We start from the raw sequence: 22,778 nt of genomic DNA, 5'->3' as shown, positions 1-22,778 counted from the left end.
AAGTGCCAAGCGTGCGTCTGTGTCATAAGTAAAGGGCCGGCTGGCTTGACCATTAAAGGGTGCTGTAACCCCCAAAGTACACTCCAGTCCAAACCAAAAAAAAAAATCTTTTCTGTGTTTGTGAATTGTGGGCGCAGAAGCCACACGTTCATCAACAAAGTAGTGCCAAGCGTGCGCCTGTGTCATAAGTAAAGGGCTGGCTGGCTTGACCGTTAAAGGGTGCTGTAACCCCCAAAGTACACTCCAGTCCAAACCAAAAAAAAATTATTTTCTGTGTTTGTGAATTGTGTGCGCAGTAGCCGCACGTGCATCAACAAAGTAGTGCCAAGCGTGCGCCTGTGTCATAAGTAAAGGGCCGGCTGGCTTGACCGTTAAAGGGTGCTGTAACCCCCAAAGTACACTCCAGTCCAAAACAAAAAAAAAAATCTTTTCTGTGTTTGTGAATTGTGGGCGCAGAAGCCGCACGTTCATCAACAAAGTAGTGCCAAGCGTGCGCCTGTGTCATAAGTAAAGGGCCGGCTGGCTTGACCGTTAAAGGGTGCTGTAACCCCCAAAGTACACTCCAGTCCAAACCAAAAAAAAAATTATTTTCTGTGTTTGTGAATTGTGTGCGCTGTAGCCGCACGTGCATCAACAAAGTAGTGCCAAGCATGCGCCTGTGTCATAAGTAAAGGGCCGGCTGGCTTGACCGTTAAAGGGTGCTGTAACCCCAAAGTACACTCCAGTCCAAACCAAAAAAAAAAAAATTTCTGTGTTTGTGAATTGTGTGCGCAGTAGCCGCACGTGCATCAACAAAGTAGTGCCAAGCGTGCGCCTGTGTCATAAGTAAAGGGCCAGCTGGCTTGACCGTTAAAGGGTGCTGTAACCACCAAAGTACACTCCAGTACAAACCAAAAAAAAAATTATTTTCTCTGTTTGTGAATTGTGTGCGCAGTAGCCGCACGTGCATCAACAAAGTAGTGCCAAGCGTGCGCCTGTGTCATAAGTAAAGGGCCGGCTGGCTTGACCATTAAAGGGTGCTGTAACCCCCAAAGTACACTCCAGTCCAAACCAAAAAATAAATTATTTTCTGTGTTTGTGAATTATGTGCGCAGTAGCCGCACGTGCATCAACAAAGTAGTGCCAAGCGTGCGCCTGTGTCATAAGTAAAGGGCCGGCTGGGTTGACCGTTAAAGGGTGCTGTAACCCCCATAGTAAACTCCAGTCCAAACCAAAAAAAAAATTATTTTCTGTGTTTGTGAATTGTGTGTGCAGTAGCCGCACGTGCATCAACAAAGTAGTGCCAAGCGTGCGCCTGTGTCATAAGTAAAGGGCCGGCTGGCTTGACCGTTAAAGGGTGCTGTAACCCCCAAAGTACACTCCAGTCCAAACCATAAAAAAAATTATTTTCTGTTTTTGTGAATTGTGTGCGCAGTAGCCGCACGTGCATCAACAAAGAAGTGCCAAGCGTGCGTCTGTGTCATAAGTAAAGGGCCGGCTGGCTTGACCATTAAAGGGTGCTGTAACCCCCAAAGTACACTCCAGTCCAAACCAAAAAAAAAATCTTTTCTGTGTTTGTGAATTGTGGGCACAGAAGCCGCACGTTCATCAACAAAGTAGTGCCAAGCGTGCGCCTGTGTCATAAGTAAAGGGCCGGCTGGCTTGACCGTTAAAGGGTGCTGTAACCCCCAAAGTACACTCCAGTCCAAACCAAAAAAAAAATTATGATTCTGTGTTTGTGAATTGTGTGCCCAGTAGCCGCACGTGCATCAACAAAGTAGTGCCAAGCGTGCGCCTGTGTCATAAGTAAAGGGCCGGCTGGCTTGACCGTTAAAGGGTGCTGTAACCCCCAAAGTTAACTCCAGTCCAAACCAAAAAAAAAATTATTTTCTGTGTTTGTGAATTGTGTGCGCAGTAGCCGCACGTGCATCAACAAAGTAGTGCCAAGCGTGCGACTGTGTCATAAGTAAAGGGCCAGCTGGCTTGACCATTAAAGGGTGCCGTAACCCCCAAAGTACACTCCAGTCCAAACCAAAAAAAAATATATTTTCTGTGTTTGTGAATTGTGTGCGCAGTAGCCGCACGTGCATCAACAAAGTAGTGTCAAGCGTGCGCCTGTGTCATAAGTAAAGGGCCGGCTGGCTTGACCATTAAAGGGTGCTGTAACCCCAAAGTACACTCCAGTTCAAACCAAAAAAATAATAATTTTCTGTTTTTGTGAATTGTGTGCACAGTAGCCGCACGTGCATCAACAAAGAAGTGCCAAGCGTGCGTCTGTGTCATAAGTAAAGGGCTGGCTGGCTTGACCATTAAAGGGTGCTGTAACCCCCAAAGTACACTCCAGTCCAAACCAAAAAAAAAATCTTTTCTGTGTTTGTGAATTGTGGGCGCAGAAGCCACACGTTCATCAACAAAGTAGTGCCAAGCGTGCGCCTGTGTCATAAGTAAAGGGCCGGCTGGCTTGACCGTTAAAGGGTGCTGTAACCCCCAAAGTACACTCCAGTCCAAACCAAAAAAAAATTATTTTCTGTGTTTGTGAATTGTGTGCGCAGTAGCCGCACGTGCATCAACAAAGTAGTGCCAAGCGTGCGCCTGTGTCATAAGTAAAGGGCCGGCTGGCTTGACCGTTAAAGGGTGCTGTAACCCCCAAAGTACACTCCAGTCCAAACCAAAAAAAAAATTATTTTCTGTGTTTGTGAATTGTGTGCGCAGTAGCCGCACGTGCATCAACAAAGTAGTGCCAAGCATGCGCCTGTGTCATAAGTAAAGGGCCGCCTGGCTTGACCGTTAAAGGGTGCTGTAACCCCAAAGTACACTCCAGTCCAAACCAAAAAAAAAAAAATTTTCTGTGTTTGTGAATTGTGTGCGCAGAAGCCACACGTGCATCAACAAAGTAGTGCCAAGCGTGCGCCTGTGTCATAAGTAAAGGGCCAGCTGGCTTGACCGTTAAAGGGTGCTGTAACCCCCAAAGTACACTCCAGTCCAAACCCCAAAAAAAATCTTTTCTGTGTTTGTGAATTGTGTGCGCAGTAGACGTACGTGCATCAACAAAGTAGTACCAAGCGTGCGCCTGTGTCATAAGTAAAGGGCCGGCTGGCTTGACCGTTAAAGGGTGCTGTAACCCCCAAAGTACAATCCAGTACAAACCAAAAAAAAAATTATTTTCTCTGTTTGTGAATTGTGTGCGCAGTAGCCGCACGTGCATCAACAAAGTAGTGCCAAGCGTGCGCCTGTGTCATAAGTAAAGGGCCGGCTGGCTTGACCGTTAAAGGGTGCTGTAACCCCCAAAGTACACTCCAGTCCAAACCAAAAAAAAAAATATTTTCTGTGTTTGTGAATTGTGTGCGCAGTAGCCGCACGTGCATCAACAAAGTAGTGCCAAGCGTGCGCCTGTGTCATAAGTAAAGGGCCGGCTGGGTTGACTGTTAAAGGGTGCTGTAACCCCCAAAGTTACACTCCAGTCCAAACCAAAAAAAAAATTATTTTCTGTGTTTGTGAATTGTGTGCGCAGTAGCCACACGTGCATCAACAAAGTAGTGCCAAGCGTGCGCCTGTGTCATAAGTAAAGGGCCGGCTGGCTTGACCATTAAAGGGTGCTGTAACCCGCAAAGTACACTACAGTCCAAACCAAAAAGTAATTATTTTCTGTGTTTGTGAATTGTGTGCGCAGTAGCCGCACGTGCATCAACAAAGTAGTGCCAAGCGTGCGCCTGTGTCATAAGTAAAGGGCCGGCTGGCTTGACCGTTAAAGGGTGCTGTAACCCCCAAAGTACACTCCAGTCCAAACCAAAAAAAAAATTATTTTCTGTCTTTGTGAATTGTGTGCGCAGTAGCCGCACGTGCATCAACAAAGTAGTGCCAAGCGTATGCCTGTGTCATAAGTAAAGGGCCGGCTGGCTTGACCGTTAAAGGGTGCTGTAACCCCCAAAGTACACTCCAGTCGAAACCAAAAAAAAAATTATGATTCTGTGTTTGTGAATTGTGTGCGCAGTAGCTGCACGTGCATCAACAAAGTAGTGCCAAGCGTGAGCCTGTGTCATAAGTAAAGGGCCGGCTGGCTTGACCGTTAAAGGGTGCTGTAACCCCAAAGTACACTCCAGTCCAAACCAAAAAAAAAATATTTTCTGTGTTTGTGAATTGTGTGCGCAGTAGCCGCACGTGCATCAACAAAGTAGTGCCAAGCGTGCGCCTGTGTCATAAGTAAAGGTCCGGCTGGCTTGACCGTTAAAGGGTGCTGTAACCCCCAAAGTACACTCCAGTCCAAACCAAAAAAAAAATTATTTTCTGTGTTTGTGAATTGTGTGCGCAGTAGCCGCACGTGCATCAACAAAGTAGTGCCAAGCATGCGCCTGTGTCATAAGTAAAGGGCCAGCTGGCTTGACCGTTTAAAGGGTGCTGTAATCCCAAAGTACACTCCAGTCCAAACCAAAAAAAAAAAAATTTTCTGTGTTTGTGAATTGTGTGCGCAGTAGCCACACGTGCATCAACAAAGTAGTGCCAAGCGTGCGCCTGTGTCATAAGTAAAGGGCCAGCTGGCTTGACCGTTAAAGGGTGCTGTAACCCCCAAAGTACACTCCAGTCCAAACCAAAAAAAAAATCTTTTCTGTGTTTGTGAATTGTTGTGCGCAGTAGACGTACGTGCATCAACAAAGTAGTACCAAGCGTGCGCCTGTGTCATAAGTAAAGGGCCGGCTGGCTTGACCATTAAAGGGTGCTGTAACCCCCAAAGTACACTCCAGTACAAACCAAAAAAAAAATTATTTTCTCTGTGTGAATTGTGTGCGCAGTAGCCGCACGTGCATCAACAAAGTAGTGCCAAGCGTGCGCCTGTGTCATAAGTAAAGGGCCGGCTGGCTTGACCGTTAAAGGGTGCTGTAACCCCCAAAGTACACTCGAGTCCAAACCAAAAAAAAAATTATTTTCTGTGTTTGTGAATTGTGTGCGCAGTAGCCGCACGTGCATCAACAAAGTAGTGCCAAGCGTGCGCCTGTGTCATAAGTAAAGGGCCGGCTGGGTTGACTGTTAAAGGGTGCTGTAACCCCCAAAGTTACACTCCAGTCCAAACCAAAAAAAAAATAATTTTCTGTGTTTGTGAATTGTGTGCGCAGTAGCCGCACGTGCATCAACAAAGTAGTGCCAAGCGTGCGCCTTTGTCATAAGTAAAGGGCCGGCTGGCTTGACCGTTAAAGGGTGCTGTAACCCCCAAAGAACACTCCAGTCCAAACCAAAAAAAAAATTATTTTCTGTGTTTGTGTATTGTGTGCGCAGTAGCCGCACGTGCATCAACAAAGTAGTGCCAAGTGTGCGCCTGTGTCATAAGTAAAGGGCCTGCTGGCTTGACCATTAAAGGGTGCTGTATCCCCCAAAGTATACTACAGTCCAAACCAAAAAGTAATTATTTTCTGTGTTTGTGAATTGTGTGCGCAGTAGCCGCACGTGCATCAACAAAGTAGTGCCAAGCGTGCGCCTGTGTCATAAGTAAAGGGCCGGCTGGCTTGACCGTTAAAGGGTGCTGTAAACCCCAAAGTACACTCCAGTCCAAACCAAAAAAAAAAATTATTTTCTGTCTTTGTGAATTGTGTGCGCAGTAGCCGCACGTGCATCAACAAAGTAGTGCCAAGCGTATGCCTGTGTCATAAGTAAAGGGCCGGCTGGCTTGACCGTTAAAGGGTGCTGTAACCCCCAAAGTACACTCCAGTCGAAACCAAAAAAAAAATTATGATTCTGTGTTTGTGAATTGTGTGCGCATTAGCTGCACGTGCATCTACAAAGTAGTGCCAAGCGTGAGCCTGTGTCATAAGTAAAGGGCCGGCTGGCTTGACCGTTAAAGGGTGCTGTAACCCCAAAGTACACTCCAGTCCAAACCAAAAAAAAAAATATTGTCTGTGTTTGTGAATTGTGTGCGCAGTAGCCGCACGTGCATCAACAAAGTAGTGCCAAGCGTGCGCCTGTGTCATAAGTAAAGGGCCGGCTGGCTTGATCGTTAAAGGGTGCTGTAACCCCCAAAGTACACTCCAGTCCAAACTAAAAAAAAAATCTTTTCTGTGTTTGTGAATTGTGTGCTCAGTAGACGTACGTGCATCAACAAAGTAGTACCAAGCGTGCGCCTGTGTCATAAGTAAAGGGCCGGCTGGCATGACCGTTAAAGGGTGCTGTAACCCCCAAAGAACACTCCAGTACAAACCAAAAAAAAAATTATTTTCTGTGTTTGTGAATTGTGTGCGCAGTAGCCGCACGTGCATCAACAAAGTAGTGCCAAGCGTGCGCCTGTGTCATACGTAAAGGGCCGGCTGGCTTGACCGTTAAAGGGTGCTGTAACCCCCAAAGTACACTCCAGTCCAAACCAAAAAAAAATATATTTTCTGTGTTTGTGAATTGTGTGCGCAGTAGCCGCACGTGCATCAACAAAGTAGTGCCAATTGTGCGCCTGTGTCATAAGTAAAGGGCCGGCTGGCTTGACCATTAATGGGTGCTGTAAACCCCAAAGTACACTCCAGTCCAAACCAAAAAAAAATTATTTTCTGTCTTTGTGAATTGTGTGCGCAGTAGCCGCACGTGCATCAACAAAGTAGTGCCAAGCGTACGCCTGTGTCATAAGTAAAGGGCCGGCTGGCTTGACCATTAAAGGGTGCTGCAACCCCCAAAGTACACTCCAGTCGAAACCAAAAAAAAAATTACGATTCTGTGTTTGTGAATTGTGTGCGCAGTAGCCGCACGTGCATCAACAAAGTAGTGCCAAGCGTGCGCCTGTGTCATAAGTAAAGGGCCGACTGGCTTGACTGTTAAAGGGTGCTGTAACCCCCAAAGTACACTCCAGTCCAAACCAAAAAAAAAATTATTTTCTGTGTTTGTGAATTGTGTGCGCAGTAGCCGCACGTGCATCAACTAAGTAGTGCCAAGCGTGCGCCTGTGTCATAAGTAAAGGGCCGGCTGGCTTGACCATTAAAGGGTGCTGTAACCCCCAAAGTACACTCCAGTCCAAACCAAAAAAAAAAATCTTTTCTATGTTTGTGAATTGTGGGCGCAGTAGCCGCACGTTCATCAACAAAGTAGTGCCAAGCGTGCGCCTGTGTCATAAGTAAAGGGCCGGCTGGCTTGACCGTTAAAGGGTGCTGTAACCCCCAAAGTACACTCCAGTCCAAACCAAAAAAAAAATTATGATTCTGTGTTTGTGAATTGTGTGCGCAGTAGCCGCACGTGCATCAACAAAGTAGTGCCAAGCGTGCGCCTGTGTCATAAGTAAAGGGCCGGCTGGCTTGACCGTTAAAGGGTGCTGTAACCCCCAAAGTACACTCCAGTCCAAACCAAAAAAAAAATTATTTTCTGTGTTTGTGAATTGTGTGCGCAGTAGCCGCACGTGCATCAACAAAGTAGTGCCAAGCGTGCGCCTGTGTCATAAGTAAAGGGCCAGCTGGCTTGACCATTAAAGGGTGCTGTAACCCCCAAAGTACACTCCAGTCCAAACCAAAAAAATATATATTTTCTGTGTTTGTGAATTGTGTGCGCAGTAGCCGCACGTGCATCAACAAAGTAGTGTCAAGCGTGCGCCTGTGTCATAAGTAAAGGGCCGGCTGGCTTGACAGTTAAAGGGTGCTGTAACCCCCAAAGTACACTCCAGTCCAAACCATAAAAAAAATTATTTTCTGTTTTTGTGAATTGTGTGCGCAGTAGCCGCACGTGCATCAACAAAGAAGTGCCAAGCGTGCGTCTGTGTCATAAGTAAAGGGCCGGCTGGCTTGACCATTAAAGGGTGCTGTAACCCCCAAAGTACACTCCAGTCCAAACCAAAAAAAAAATCTTTTCTGTGTTTGTGAATTGTGGGCGCAGAAGCCGCACGTTCATCAACAAAGTAGTGCCAAGCGTGCGCCTGTGTCATAAGTAAAGGGCCGGCTTGCTTGACCGTTAAAGGGTGCTGTAACCCCCAAAGTACACTCCATTCCAAACCAAAAAAAAAATTATGATTCTGTGTTTGTGAATTGTGTGCCCAGTAGCCGCACGTGCATCAACAAAGTAGTGCCAAGCGTGCGCCTGTGTCATAAGTAAAGGGCCGGCTGGCTTGACCGTTAAAGGGTGCTGTAACCCCCAAAGTAAACTCCAGTCCAAACAAAAAAAAAAAAATTTTCTGTGTTTGTGAATTGTGTGCGCAGTAGCCGAACGTGCATCAACAAAGTAGTGCCAAGCGTGCGCCTGTGTCATAAGTAAAGGGCCAGCTGGCTTGACCATTAAAGGGTGCTGTAACCAACAAAGTACACTCCAGTCCAAACCAAAAAAATATATATTTTCTGTGTTTGTGAATTGTGTGCGCAGTAGCCGCACGTGCATCAACAAAGTAGTGTCAAGCGTGCGCCTGTGTCATAAGTAAAGGGCCGGCTGGCTTGACAGTTAAAGGGTGCTGTAACCCCCAAAGTACACTCCAGTCCAAACCATAAAAAAAATTATTTTCTGTTTTTGTGAATTGTGTGCGCAGTAGCCGCACGTGCATCAACAAAGAAGTGCCAAGCGTGCGTCTGTGTCATAAGTAAAGGGCCGGCTGGCTTGACCATTAAAGGGTGCTGTAACCCCCAAAGTACACTCCAGTCCAAACCAAAAAAAAAATCTTTTCTGTGTTTGTGAATTGTGGGCGCAGAAGCCGCACGTTCATCAACAAAGTAGTGCCAAGCGTGCGCCTGTGTCATAAGTAAAGGGCCGGCTTGCTTGACCGTTAAAGGGTGCTGTAACCCCCAAAGTACACTCCATTCCAAACCAAAAAAAAAATTATGATTCTGTGTTTGTGAATTGTGTGCCCAGTAGCCGCACGTGCATCAACAAAGTAGTGCCAAGCGTGCGCCTGTGTCATAAGTAAAGGGCCGGCTGGCTTGACCGTTAAAGGGTGCTGTAACCCCCAAAGTAAACTCCAGTCCAAACAAAAAAAAAAATTTTTTCTGTGTTTGTGAATTGTGTGCGCAGTAGCCGAACGTGCATCAACAAAGTAGTGCCAAGCGTGCGCCTGTGTCATAAGTAAAGGGCCAGCTGGCTTGACCATTAAAGGGTGCTGTAACCCCCAAAGTACACTCCAGTCCAAACCAAAAAAATATATATTTTCTGTGTTTGTGAATTGTGTGCGCAGTAGCCGCATGTGCATCAACAAAGTAGTGTCAAGCGTGCGCCTGTGTCATAAGTAAAGGGCCGGCTGGCTTGACCGTTAAAGGGTGCTGTAACCCCCAAAGTACACTCCAGTCCAAACCAAAAAAAAAATTATTTTCTGTTTTTGTGAATTGTGTGCGCAGTAGCCGCACGTGCATCAACAAAGAAGTGCCAAGCGTGCGCCTGTGTCATAAGTAAAGGGCCGGCTGGCTTGACCATTAAAGGGTGCTGTAATTCCCAAAGTACACTCCAGTCCAAACCAAAAAAATATATATTTTCTGTGTTTGTGAATTGTGTGCGCAGTAGCCGCACGTGCATCAACAAAGTAGTGTCAAGCGTGCGCCTGTGTCATAAGTAAAGGGCCGGCTGGCTTGACAGTTAAAGGGTGCTGTAACCCCCAAAGTACACTCCAGTCCAAACCATAAAAAAAATTATTTTCTGTTTTTGTGAATTGTGTGCGCAGTAGCCGCACGTGCATCAACAAAGAAGTGCCAAGCGTGCGTCTGTGTCATAAGTAAAGGGCCGGCTGGCTTGACCATTAAAGGGTGCTGTAACCCCCAAAGTACACTCCAGTCCAAACCAAAAAAAAAATCTTTTCTGTGTTTGTGAATTGTGGGCGCAGAAGCCGCACGTTCATCAACAAAGTAGTGCCAAGCGTGCGCCTGTGTCATAAGTAAAGGGCCGGCTTGCTTGACCGTTAAAGGGTGCTGTAACCCCCAAAGTACACTCCATTCCAAACCAAAAAAAAAATTATGATTCTGTGTTTGTGAATTGTGTGCCCAGTAGCCGCACGTGCATCAACAAAGTAGTGCCAAGCGTGCGCCTGTGTCATAAGTAAAGGGCCGGCTGGCTTGACCGTTAAAGGGTGCTGTAACCCCCAAAGTAAACTCCAGTCCAAACAAAAAAAAAAAATTTTTCTGTGTTTGTGAATTGTGTGCGCAGTAGCCGAACGTGCATCAACAAAGTAGTGCCAAGCGTGCGCCTGTGTCATAAGTAAAGGGCCAGCTGGCTTGACCATTAAAGGGTGCTGTAACCCCCAAAGTACACTCCAGTCCAAACCAAAAAAATATATATTTTCTGTGTTTGTGAATTGTGTGCGCAGTAGCCGCATGTGCATCAACAAAGTAGTGTCAAGCGTGCGCCTGTGTCATAAGTAAAGGGCCGGCTGGCTTGACCGTTAAAGGGTGCTGTAACCCCCAAAGTACACTCCAGTCCAAACCAAAAAAAAAATTATTTTCTGTTTTTGTGAATTGTGTGCGCAGTAGCCGCACGTGCATCAACAAAGAAGTGCCAAGCGTGCGTCTGTGTCATAAGTAAAGGGCCGGCTGGCTTGACCATTAAAGGGTGCTGTAATTCCCAAAGTACACTCCAGTCCAAACCAAAAAAAAAAATCTTTTCTGTGTTTGTGAATTGTGGGCGCAGAAGCCGCACGTTCATCAACAAAGTAGTGCCAAGCGTGCGCCTGTGTCATAAGTAAAGGGCCAGCTGGCTTGACCGTTAAAGGGTGCTGTAACCCCCAAAGTACACTCCAGTCCAAACCAAAAAAAAATTATTTTCTGTGTTTGTGAATTGTGTGCGCAGTAGCCGCACGTGCATCAACAAAGTAGTGCCAAGCGTGCGCCTGTGTCATAAGTAAAGGGCCGGCTGGCTTGACCGTTAAAGGGTGCTGTAACCCCCAAAGTACACTCCAGTCCAAACCAAAAAAAAAAATATTTTCTGTGTTTGTGAATTGTGTGCGAAGTAGCCGCAAGTGCATCAACAAAGTAGTGCCAAGCGTGCGCCTGTGTCATAAGTAAAGGGCCAGCTGGCTTGACCATTAAAGGGTGCTGTAACCCCCAAAGTACACTCCAGTCCAAACCAAAAAAAAAATCATTTCTGTGTTTGTGAATTGTGTGCGCAGTAGACGTACGTGCATCAACAAAGTAGTACCAAGCGTGCGCCTGTGTCATAAGTAAAGGGCCGGCTGGCTTGACCGTTAAAGGGTGCTGTAACCCCCAAAGTACACTCCAGTACAAACCAAAAAAAAAATTATTTTCTCTGTTTGTGAATTGTGTGTGCAGTAGCCGCACGTGCATCAACAAAGTAGTGCCAAGCGTGCGCCTGTGTCATAAGTAAAGTGCCGGCTGGCTTGACCGTTAAAGGGTGCTGTAACCCCCAAAGTACACTCCAGTCCAAACCAAAAAATAAATTATTTTCTGTGTTTGTGAATTGTGTGCGCAGTAGCAGCACGTGCATCAACAAAGTAGTGCCAAGCGTGCGCCTGTGTCATAAGTAAAGGGCCGGCTGGGTTGACCGTTAAAGGGTGCTGTAACCCCCAAAGTACACTCCAGTCCAAACCAAAAAAAAAATTATTTTCTGTGTTTGTGAATTGTGTGCGCAGTAGCCGCACGTGCATCAACAAAGTAGTGCAAAGCGTGCGCCTGTGTCATAAGTAAAGGGCCGGCTGGATTGACCATTAAAGGGTGCTGTAACCCCCAAAGTACACTCCAGTCCAAACCAAAAAAAAAATCTTTTCTGTGTTTGTGAATTGTGGGCGCAGTAGCCGCACGTTCATCAACAAAGTAGTGCCAAGCGTGCGCCTGTGTCATAAGTAAAGGGCCGGCTGGCTTGACCGTTAAAGGGTGCTGTAACCCCCAAAGTACACTCCAGTCCAAACCAAAAAAAAAATTATGATTCTGTGTTTGTGAATTGTGTGCGCAGTAGCCGCACGTGCATCAACAAAGTAGTGCCAAGCGTGCGCCTGTGTCATAAGTAATGGGCCGGCTGGCTTGACCGTTAAAGGGTGCTGTAACCCCCAAAGTACACTCCAGTCCAAACCAAAAAAAAAATTATTTTCTGTGTTTGTGAATTGTGTGCGCAGTAGCCGCACGTGCATCAACAAAGTAGTGCCAAGCGTGCGCCTGTGTCATAAGTAAAGGGCCAGCTGGCTTGACCATTAAAGGGTGCTGTAACCCCCAAAGTACACTCCAGTCCAAACCAAAAAAATATATATTTTCTATGTTTGTGAATTGTGTGCGCAGTAGCCGCACGTGCATCAACAAAGTAGTGTCAAGCGTGCGCCTGTGTCAAAAGTAAAGGGCCGGCTGGCTTGACAGTTAAAGGGTGCTGTAACCCCCAAAGTACACTCCAGTCCAAACCATAAAAAAAATTATTTTCTGTTTTTGTGAATTGTGTGCGCAGTAGCCGCACGTGCATCAACAAAGAAGTGCCAAGCGTGCGTCTGTGTCATAAGTAAAGGGCCGGCTGGCTTGACCATTAAAGGGTGCTGTAACCCCCAAAGTACACTCCAGTCCAAACCCAAAAAAAAATCTTTTCTGTGTTTGTGAATTGTGGGCGCAGAAGCCGCACGTTCATCAACAAAGTAGTGCCAAGCATGCGCCTGTGTCATAAGTAAAGGGCCGGCTGGCTTGACCGTTAAAGGGTGCTGTAACCCCCAAAGTACACTCCAGTCCAAACCAAAAAAAAAATTATGATTCTGTGTTTGTGAATTGTGTGCGCAGTAGCCGCACGTGCATCAACAAAGTAGTGCCAAGCGTGCGCCTGTGTCATAAGTAAAGGGCCGGCTGGCTTGACCGTTAAAGGGTGCTGTAACCCCCAAAGTACACTCCAGTCCAAACCAAAAAAAAAAATATTTTCTGTGTTTGTGAATTGTGTGCGCAGTAGCCGCACGTGCATCAACAAAGTAGTGCCAAGCGTGCGCCTGTGTCATAAGTAAAGGGCCAGCTGGCTTGACCATTAAAGGGTGCTGTAACCCCAAAGTACACTCCAGTCCAAACCAAAAAAAAATATATTTTCTGTGTTTGTGAATTGTGTGCGCAGTAGCCGCACGTGCATCAACAAAGTAGTGTCAAGCGTGCGCCTGTGTCATAAGTAAAGGGCCGGCTGGCTTGACAGTTAAAGGGTGCTGTAACCCCCAAAGTACACTCCAGTCCAAACCATAAAAAAAATTATTTTCTGTTTTTGTGAATTGTGTGCGCAGTAGCCGCACGTGCATCAACAAAGAAGTGCCAAGCGTGCGTCTGTGTCATAAGTAAAGGGCCGGCTGGCTTGACCATTAAAGGGTGCTGTAACCCCCAAAGTACACTCCAGTCCAAACCAAAAAAAAAATCTTTTCTGTGTTTGTGAATTGTGGGCGCAGAAGCCGCACGTTCATCAACAAAGTAGTGCCAAGCGTGCGCCTGTGTCATAAGTAAAGGGCCGGCTGGCTTGACCGTTAAAGGGTGCTGTAACCCCCAAAGTACACTCCAGTCCAAACCAAAAAAAAAATTATGATTCTGTGTTTGTGAATTGTGTGCCCAGTAGCCGCACGTGCATCAACAAAGTAGTGCCAAGCGTGCGCCTGTGTCATAAGTAAAGGGCCGGCTGGCTTGACCATTAAAGGGTGCTGTAACCCCCAAAGTAAACTCCAGTCCAAACAAAAAAAAAATTATTTTCTGTGTTTGTGAATTGTGTGCGCAGTAGCCGCACGTGCATCAACAAAGTAGTGCAAAGCGTGCGCCTGTGTCATAAGTAAAGGGCCGGCTGGCTTGACCATTAAAGGGTGCTGTAACCCCCAAAGTACACTCCAGTCCAAACCAAAAAAAAAATCTTTTCTGTGTTTGTGAATTGTGGGCGCAGTAGCCGCACGTTCATCAACAAAGTAGTGCCAAGCGTGCGCCTGTGTCATAAGTAAAGGGCCGGCTGGCTTGACCGTTAAAGGGTGCTGTAACCCCCAAAGTACACTCCAGTCCAAACCAAAAAAAAAATTATGATTCTGTGTTTGTGAATTGTGTGCGCAGTAGCCGCACGTGCATCAACAAAGTAGTGCCAAGCGTGCGCCTGTGTCATAAGTAATGGGCCGGCTGGCTTGACCGTTAAAGGGTGCTGTAACCCCCAAAGTACACTCCAGTCCAAACCAAAAAAAAAATTATTTTCTGTGTTTGTGAATTGTGTGCGCAGTAGCCGCACGTGCATCAACAAAGTAGTGCCAAGCGTGCGCCTGTGTCATAAGTAAAGGGCCAGCTGGCTTGACCATTAAAGGGTGCTGTAACCCCCAAAGTACACTCCAGTCCAAACCAAAAAAATATATATTTTCTATGTTTGTGAATTGTGTGCGCAGTAGCCGCACGTGCATCAACAAAGTAGTGTCAAGCGTGCGCCTGTGTCAAAAGTAAAGGGCCGGCTGGCTTGACAGTTAAAGGGTGCTGTAACCCCCAAAGTACACTCCAGTCCAAACCATAAAAAAAATTATTTTCTGTTTTTGTGAATTGTGTGCGCAGTAGCCGCACGTGCATCAACAAAGAAGTGCCAAGCGTGCGTCTGTGTCATAAGTAAAGGGCCGGCTGGCTTGACCATTAAAGGGTGCTGTAACCCCCAAAGTACACTCCAGTCCAAACCCAAAAAAAAATCTTTTCTGTGTTTGTGAATTGTGGGCGCAGAAGCCGCACGTTCATCAACAAAGTAGTGCCAAGCGTGCGCCTGTGTCATAAGTAAAGGGCCGGCTGGCTTGACCGTTAAAGGGTGCTGTAACCCCCAAAGTACACTCCAGTCCAAACCAAAAAAAAAATTATGATTCTGTGTTTGTGAATTGTGTGCGCAGTAGCCGCACGTGCATCAACAAAGTAGTGCCAAGCGTGCGCCTGTGTCATAAGTAAAGGGCCGGCTGGCTTGACCGTTAAAGGGTGCTGTAACCCCCAAAGTACACTCCAGTCCAAACCAAAAAAAAAAATATTTTCTGTGTTTGTGAATTGTGTGCGCAGTAGCCGCACGTGCATCAACAAAGTAGTGCCAAGCGTGCGCCTGTGTCATAAGTAAAGGGCCAGCTGGCTTGACCATTAAAGGGTGCTGTAACCCCAAAGTACACTCCAGTCCAAACCAAAAAAAAATATATTTTCTGTGTTTGTGAATTGTGTGCGCAGTAGCCGCACGTGCATCAACAAAGTAGTGTCAAGCGTGCGCCTGTGTCATAAGTAAAGGGCCGGCTGGCTTGACAGTTAAAGGGTGCTGTAACCCCCAAAGTACACTCCAGTCCAAACCATAAAAAAAATTATTTTCTGTTTTTGTGAATTGTGTGCGCAGTAGCCGCACGTGCATCAACAAAGAAGTGCCAAGCGTGCGTCTGTGTCATAAGTAAAGGGCCGGCTGGCTTGACCATTAAAGGGTGCTGTAACCCCCAAAGTACACTCCAGTCCAAACCAAAAAAAAAATCTTTTCTGTGTTTGTGAATTGTGGGCGCAGAAGCCGCACGTTCATCAACAAAGTAGTGCCAAGCGTGCGCCTGTGTCATAAGTAAAGGGCCGGCTGGCTTGACCGTTAAAGGGTGCTGTAACCCCCAAAGTACACTCCAGTCCAAACCAAAAAAAAAATTATGATTCTGTGTTTGTGAATTGTGTGCCCAGTAGCCGCACGTGCATCAACAAAGTAGTGCCAAGCGTGCGCCTGTGTCATAAGTAAAGGGCCGGCTGGCTTGACCATTAAAGGGTGCTGTAACCCCCAAAGTAAACTCCAGTCCAAACAAAAAAAAAATTATTTTCTGTGTTTGTGAATTGTGTGCGCAGTAGCCGAACGTGCATCAACAAAGTAGTGCCAAGCGTGCGCCTGTGTCATAAGTAAAGGGCCAGCTGGCTTGACCATTAAAGGGTGCTGTAACCCCCAAAGTACACTCCAGTCCAAACCAAAAAAATATATATTTTCTGTGTTTGTGAATTGTGTGCGCAGTAGCCGCATGTGCATCAACAAAGTAGTGTCAAGCGTGCACCTGTGTCATAAGTAAAGGGCCGGCTGGCTTGACCGTTAAAGGGTGCTGTAACCCCCAAAGTACACTCCAGTCCAAACCAAAAAAAAAATTATTTTCTGTTTTTGTGAATTGTGTGCGCAGTAGCCGCACGTGCATCAACAAAGAAGTGCCAAGCGTGCGTCTGTGTCATAAGTAAAGGGCCGGCTGGCTTGACCATTAAAGGGTGCTGTAACCCCCAAAGTACACTCCAGTCCAAACCAAAAAAAAAAATCTTGTCTGTGTTTGTGAATTGTGGGCGCAGAAGCCGCACGTTCATCAACAAAGTAGTGCCAAGCGTGCGCCTGTGTCATAAGTAAAGGGCCGGCTGGCTTGACCGTTAAAGGGTGCTGTAACCCCCAAAGTACACTCCAGTCCAAACCAAAAAAAAAATTATTTTCTGTGTTTGTGAATTGTGTGCGCAGTAGCCGCACGTGCATCAACAAAGTAGTGCCAAGCGTGCGCCTGTGTCATAAGTAAAGGGCCAGCTGGCTTGACCGTTAAAGGGTGCTGTAACCCCCAAAGTACACTCCAGTCCAAACCAAAAAAAAAAAATCTTTTCTGTGTTTGTGAATTGTGGGCGCAGAAGCCGCACGTTCATCAACAAAGTAGTGCCAAGCGTGCGCCTGTGTCATAAGTAAAGGGCCGGCTGGCTTGACCGTTAAAGGGTGCTGTAACCCCCAAAGTACACTCCAGTCCAAACCAAAAAAAAAATTATTTTCTGTGTTTGTGAATTGTGTGCGCAGTAGCCGCACGTGCATCAACAAAGTAGTGTCAAGCGTGCGCCTGTGTCATAAGTAAAGTAACGGGCCGGCTGGACAGTTAAAGGGTGCTGTAACCCCCAAAGTACTTTCCAGTCCAAACCATAAAAAAAATTATTTTCTGTTTTTGTGAATTGTGTGCGCAGTAGCCGCACGTGCATCAACAAAGAAGTGCCAAGCGTGCGTCTGTGTCATAAGTAAAGGGACGGCTGGCTTGACCATTAAAGGGTGCTGTAACCCCCAAAGTACACTCCAGTCCAAACCAAAAAAAAAATCTTTTCTGTGTTTGTGAATTGTGGGCGCAGAAGCTGCACGTTCATCAACAAAGTAGTGCCAAGCGTGCGCCTGTGTCATAAGTAAAGGGCCGGCTGGCTTGACCGTTAAAGGGTGCTGTAACCCCCAAAGTACACTCCAGTCCAAACCAAAAAAAAAATTATGATTCTGTGTTTGTGAATTGTGTGCGCAGTAGCCGCACGTGCATCAACAAAGTAGTGCCAAGCGTGCGCCTGTGTCATAAGTAAAGGGCCGGCTGGCTTGACCGTTAAAGGGTGCTGTAACCCCCAAAGTAAACTCCAGTCCAAACAAAAAAAAAATTATTTTCTGTGTTTGTGAATTGTGTGCGCAGTAGCCGAACGTGCATCAACAAAGTAGTGCCAAGCGTGCGCCTGTGTCATAAGTAAATGGCCAGCTGGCTTGACCATTAAAGGGTGCTGTAACCCCCAAAGTACACTCCAGTCCATACCAAAAAAATATATATTTTCTGTGTTTGTGAAGTGTGTGCGCAGTAGCCGCATGTGCATCAACAAAGTAGTGCCAAGCGTGCGCCTGTGTCATAAGTAAAGGGCCGGCTGGCTTGACCGTTAAAGGGTGCTGTAACCCCCAAAGTACACTCCAGTCCAAACCAAAAAAAAAAAATCTTTTCTGTGTTTGTGAATTGTGGACGCAGAAGCCGCACGTTCATCAACAAAGTAGTGCCAAGCGTGCGCTTGTGTCATAAGTAAAGGGCCGGCTGGCTTGACCGTTAAAGGGTGCTGTAACCCCCAAAGTACACTCCAGTCCAAACCAAAAAAAAAATTATTTTCTGTGTTTGTGAATTGTGTGCGCAGTAGCCGCACGTGCATCAACAAAGTAGTGCCAAGCATGCGCCTGTGTCATAAGTTAAGGGCCGGCTGGCTTGACTGTTAAAGGGTGCTGTAACCCCAAAGTACACTCCAGTCCAAACCAAAAAAAAAAATATTTTCTGTGTTTGTGAATTGTGTGCGCAGTAGCCGCACGTGCATCAACAAAGTAGTGCCAAGTGTGCGCCTGTGTCATAAGTAAAGGGCCAGCTGGCTTGACCGTTAAAGGGTGCTGTAACCCCCAAAGTACACTCCAGTCCAAACCAAAAAAAAAATCTTTTCTGTGTTTGTGAATTGTGTGCGCAGTAGACGTACGTGCATCAACAAAGTAGTACCAAGCGTGCGCCTGTGTCATAAGTAAAGGGCCGGCTGGCTTGACCGTTAAAGGGTGCTGTAACCCCCAAAGTACACTCCAGTACAAACCAAAAAAAAAATTATTTTCTCTGTTTGTGAATTGTGTGCGCAGTAGCCGCACGTGCATCAACAAAGTAGTGCCAAGCGTGCGCCTGTGTCATAAGTAAAGTGCCGGCTGGCTTGACCGTTAAAGGGTGCTGTAACCCCCAAAGTACACTCCAGTCCAAACCAAAAAATAAATTATTTTCTGTGTTTGTGAATTGTGTGCGCAGTAGCCACACGTGCATCAACAAAGTAGTGCCAAGCGTGCGCCTGTGTCATAAGTAAAGGGCCGGCTGGGTTGACCGTTAAAGGGTGCTGTAACCCCCAAAGTACACTCCAGTCCAAACCAAAAAAAAATTATTTTCTGTGTTTGTGAATTGTGTGTGCAGTAGCCGCACGTGCATCAACAAAGTAGTGCCAAGCGTGCGCATGTGTCATAAGTAAAGGGCCGGCTGGCTTGACTGTTAAAGGGTGCTGTAACCCCCAAAGTTACACTCCAGTCAAAACCAAAAAAAAATTTATTTTCTGTGTTTGTGAATTGTGTGCGCAGTAGCCGCACGTGCATCAACAAAGTAGTGCCAAGCGTGCGCCTGTGTCATAAGTAAAGGGCCGGCTGGCTTGACCGTTAAAGGGTGCTGTAACCCCCAAAGAACACTCCAGTCCAAACCAAAAAAAAAATTATTTTCTGTGTTTGTGTATTGTGTGCGCAGTAGCCGCACGTGCATCAACAAATTAGTGCCAAGTGTGCGCCTGTGTCATAAGTAAAGGGCCGGCTGGCTTGACCATTAAAGGGTGCTGTAACCCCTAAAGTACACTCCAGTCCAAACCAAAAAAAAAAATATTTTCTGTGTTTGTGAATTGTGTGCGCAGTAGCCGCACGTGCATCAACAAAGTAGTGCCAAGCGTGCGCCTGTGTCATAAGTAAAGGGCCGGCTGGCTTGACCATTAAAGGGTGCTGTAACCCCCAAAGTACACTACAGTCCAAACCAAAAAGTAATTATTTTCTGTGTTTGTGAATTGTGTGCGCAGTAGCCGCACATGCATCAACAAAGTAGTGCCAAGCGTGCGCCTGTGTCATAAGTAAAGGGCCGGCTGGCTTGACCGTTAAAGGGTGCTGTAACCCCCAAAGTACACTCCAGTCCAAACCAAAAAAAAAATTATTTTCTGTCTTTGTGAATTGTGTGCGCAGTAGCCGCACATGCATCAACAAAGTAGTGCCAAGCGTATGCCTGTGTCATAAGTAAAGGGCCGGCTGGCTTGACCGTTAAAGGGTGCTGTAACCCCCAAAGTACACTCCAGTCGAAACCAAAAAAAAAATTATGATTCTGTGTTTGTGAATGGTGTGCGCAGTAGCCGCACGTGCATCAACAAAGTAGTGCCAAGCGTGCGTCTGTGTCATAAGTAAAGGGCCAGCTGGCTTGACCGTTAAAGGGTGCTGTAACCCCAAAGTACACTCCAGTCCAAACCAAAAAAAAAAATATTTTCTGTGTTTGTGAATTGTGTGCGCAGTAGCCGCACGTTCATCAACAAAGTAGTGCCAAGCGTGCGCCTGTGTCATAAGTAAAGGGCCGGCTGGGTTGACCGTTAAAGGGTGCTGTAACCCCCAAAGTACACTCCAGTCCAAACCAAAAAAAAAATTATGATTCTGTGTTTGTGAATTGTGTGCCCAGTAGCCGCACGTGCATCAACAAAGTAGTGCCAAGCGTGCGCCTGTGTCATAAGTAAAGGGCCGGCTGGCTTGACCGTTAAAGGGTGCTGTAACCCCCAAAGTAAACTCCAGTCCAAACCAAAAAAAAAATTATTTTCTGTGTTTGTGAATTGTGTGCGCAGTAGCCGAACGTGCATCAACAAAGTAGTGCCAAGCGTGCGCCTGTGTCATAAGTAAAGGGCCAGCTGGCTTGACCATTAAAGGGTGCTGTAACCCCCAAAGTACACTCCAGTCCAAACCAAAAAAAAAAATTTTTTCTGTGTTTGTGAATTGTGGGCGCAGAAGCCGCACGTTCATCAACAAAGTAGTGCCAAGCGTGCGCCTGTGTCATAAGTAAAGGGCCGGCTGGCTTGACCGTTAAAGGGTGCTGTAACCCCCAAAGTACACTCCAGTCCAAACCAAAAGAAAAATTATTTTCTGTGTTTGTGAATTGTGTGCGCAGTAGCCGCACGTGCATCAACAAAGTAGTGCCAAGCATGCGCCTGTGTCATAAGTAAAGGGCCGTCTGGCTTGACCGTTAAAGGGTGCTGTAACCCCAAAGTACACTCCAGTCCAAACCAAAAAAAAAAATATTTTCTGTGTTTGTGAATTGTGTGCGCAGTAGCCGCACGTGCATCAACAAAGTAGTGCCAAGCGTGCACCTGTGTCATAAGTAAAGGGCCAGCTGGCTTGACCGTTAAAGGGTGCTGTAACCCCCAAAGTACACTCCAGTCCAAACCAAAAAAAAAATCTTTTCTGTGTTTGTGATTTGTGTGCGCAGTAGACGTACGTGCATCAACAAAGTAGTACCAAGCGTGCGCCTGTGTCATAAGTAAAGGGCCGGCTGGCTTGACCGATAAAGGGTGCTGCAACCCCCAAAGTACACTCCAGTACAAACCAAAAAAAAATTATTTTCTCTGTTTGTGAATTGTGTGCGCAGTGGCCGCACGTGCATCAACAAAGTAGTGCCAAGCGTGCGCCTGTGTCATAAGTAAAGGGCCGGCTGGCTTGACCGTTAAAGGGTGCTGTAACCCCCAAAGTACACTCCAGTCCAAACCAAAAAAAAAATTATTTTCTGTGTTTGTGAATTGTGTGCGCAGTTGCCGCACGTGCATCAACAAAGTAGTGCCAAGCATGCGCCTGTGTCATAAGTAAAGGGCCGGCTGGCTTGACCGTTAAAGGGTGCTGTAACCCCAAAGTACACTCCAGTCCAAACCAAAAAAAAAAATATTTTCTGTGTTTGTGAATTGTGTGCGCAGTAGCCGCACGTGCATCAACAAAGTAGTGCCAAGCGTGCGCCTGTGTCATAAGTAAAGGGCCGGCTGGGTTGACCGTTAAAGGGTGCTGTAACCCCCAAAGTACACTCCAGTCCAAACCAAAAAAAAAATTATTTTCTGTGTTTGTGAATTGTGTGTGCAGTAGCCGCACGTGCATCAACAAAGTAGTGCCAAGCGTGCGCCTGTGTCATAAGTAAAGGGCCGGCTGGGTTGACCGTTAAAGGGTGCTGTAACCCCCAAAGTACACTCCAGTCCAAACCAAAAAAAAAAATATTTTCTGTGTTTGTGAATTGTGTGTGCAGTAGCCGCACGTGCATCAACAAAGTAGTGCCAAGCGTGCTCATGTGTCATAAGTAAAGGGCCGGCTGGCTTGACTGTTAAAGGGTGCTGTAACCCCCAAAGTTACACTCCAGTCCAAACCAAAAAAAAAATTATTTTCTGTGTTTGTGAATTGTGTGCGCAGTAGCCGCACGTGCATCAACAAAGTAGTGCCAAGCGTGCGCCTGTGTCATAAGTAAAGGGCCGGCTGGCTTGACTGTTAAAGGGTGCTGTAACCCCAAAGTACACTCCAGTCCAAACCAAAAAGTAATTATTTTCTGTGTTTGTGAATTGTGTGCGCAGTAGCCGCACGTGCATCAACAAAGTAGTGCCAAGCGTGCGCCTGTGTCATAAGTAAAGGGCCGGCTGGCTTGACCGTTAAAGGGTGCTGTAACCCCCAAAGTACACTCCAGTCCAAACCAAAAAAAAAATTATTTTCTGTCTTTGTGAATTGTGTGCGCAGTAGCCGCACGTGCATCAACAAAGTAGTGCCAAGCGTATGCCTGTGTCATAAGTAAAGGGCCGGCTGGCTTGACCGTTAAAGGGTGCTGTAACCCCCAAAGTACACTCCAGTCGAAACCAAAAAAAAAATTATGATTCTGTGTTTGTGAATTGTGTGCGCAGTAGCCGCACGTGCATCAACAAAGTAGTGCCAAGCGTGCGTCTGTGTCATAAGTAAAGGGCCGGCTGGCTTGACCGTTAAAGGGTGCTGTAAACCCAAAGTACACTCCAGTCCAAGCCAAAAAAAAAAATATTTTCTGTGTTTGTGAATTGTGTGCGCAGTAGCCGCACGTGCATCAACAAAGTAGTGCCAAGCGTGCGCCTGTGTCATAAGTAACGGGCCGGCTGGCTTGACCGTTAAAGGGTGCTGTAACCCCCAAAGTACACTCCAGTCCAAACCAAAAAAAAATTATTTTCTGTGTTTGTGAATTGTGTGTGCAGTAGCCGCACGTGCATCAACAAAGTAGTGCCAAGCGTGCGCCTGTGTCATAAGTAAAGGGCCGGCTGGCTTGACCGTTAAAGGGTGCTGTAACCCCCAAAGTACACTCCAGTCCAAACCAAAAAAAAAAAATCTTTTCTGTGTTTGTGAATTGTGGGCGCAGAAGCCGCACGTTCATCAACAAAGTAGTGCCAAGCGTGCGCCTGTGTCATAAGTAAAGGGCCGGCTGGCTTGACCGTTAAAGGGTGCTGTAACCCACAAAGTATACTCCAGTCCAAACCAAAAAAAAAATTATTTTCTGTGTTTGTGAATTGTGTGCGCAGTAGCCGCACGTGCATCAACAAAGTAGTGCCAAGCATGCGCCTGTGTCATAAGTAAAGGGCCGGCTGGCTTGACCGTTAAAGGGTGCTGTAACCCCAAAGTACACT

This window comes from Taudactylus pleione, unplaced genomic scaffold (assembly GCF_031769625.1).
Source record: "Taudactylus pleione unplaced genomic scaffold, aTauple2 ptg000437l, whole genome shotgun sequence".
NCBI classification, from domain to species: domain Eukaryota; kingdom Metazoa; phylum Chordata; class Amphibia; order Anura; family Myobatrachidae; genus Taudactylus; species Taudactylus pleione.
This window is presented reverse-complemented; position numbering follows the sequence as displayed.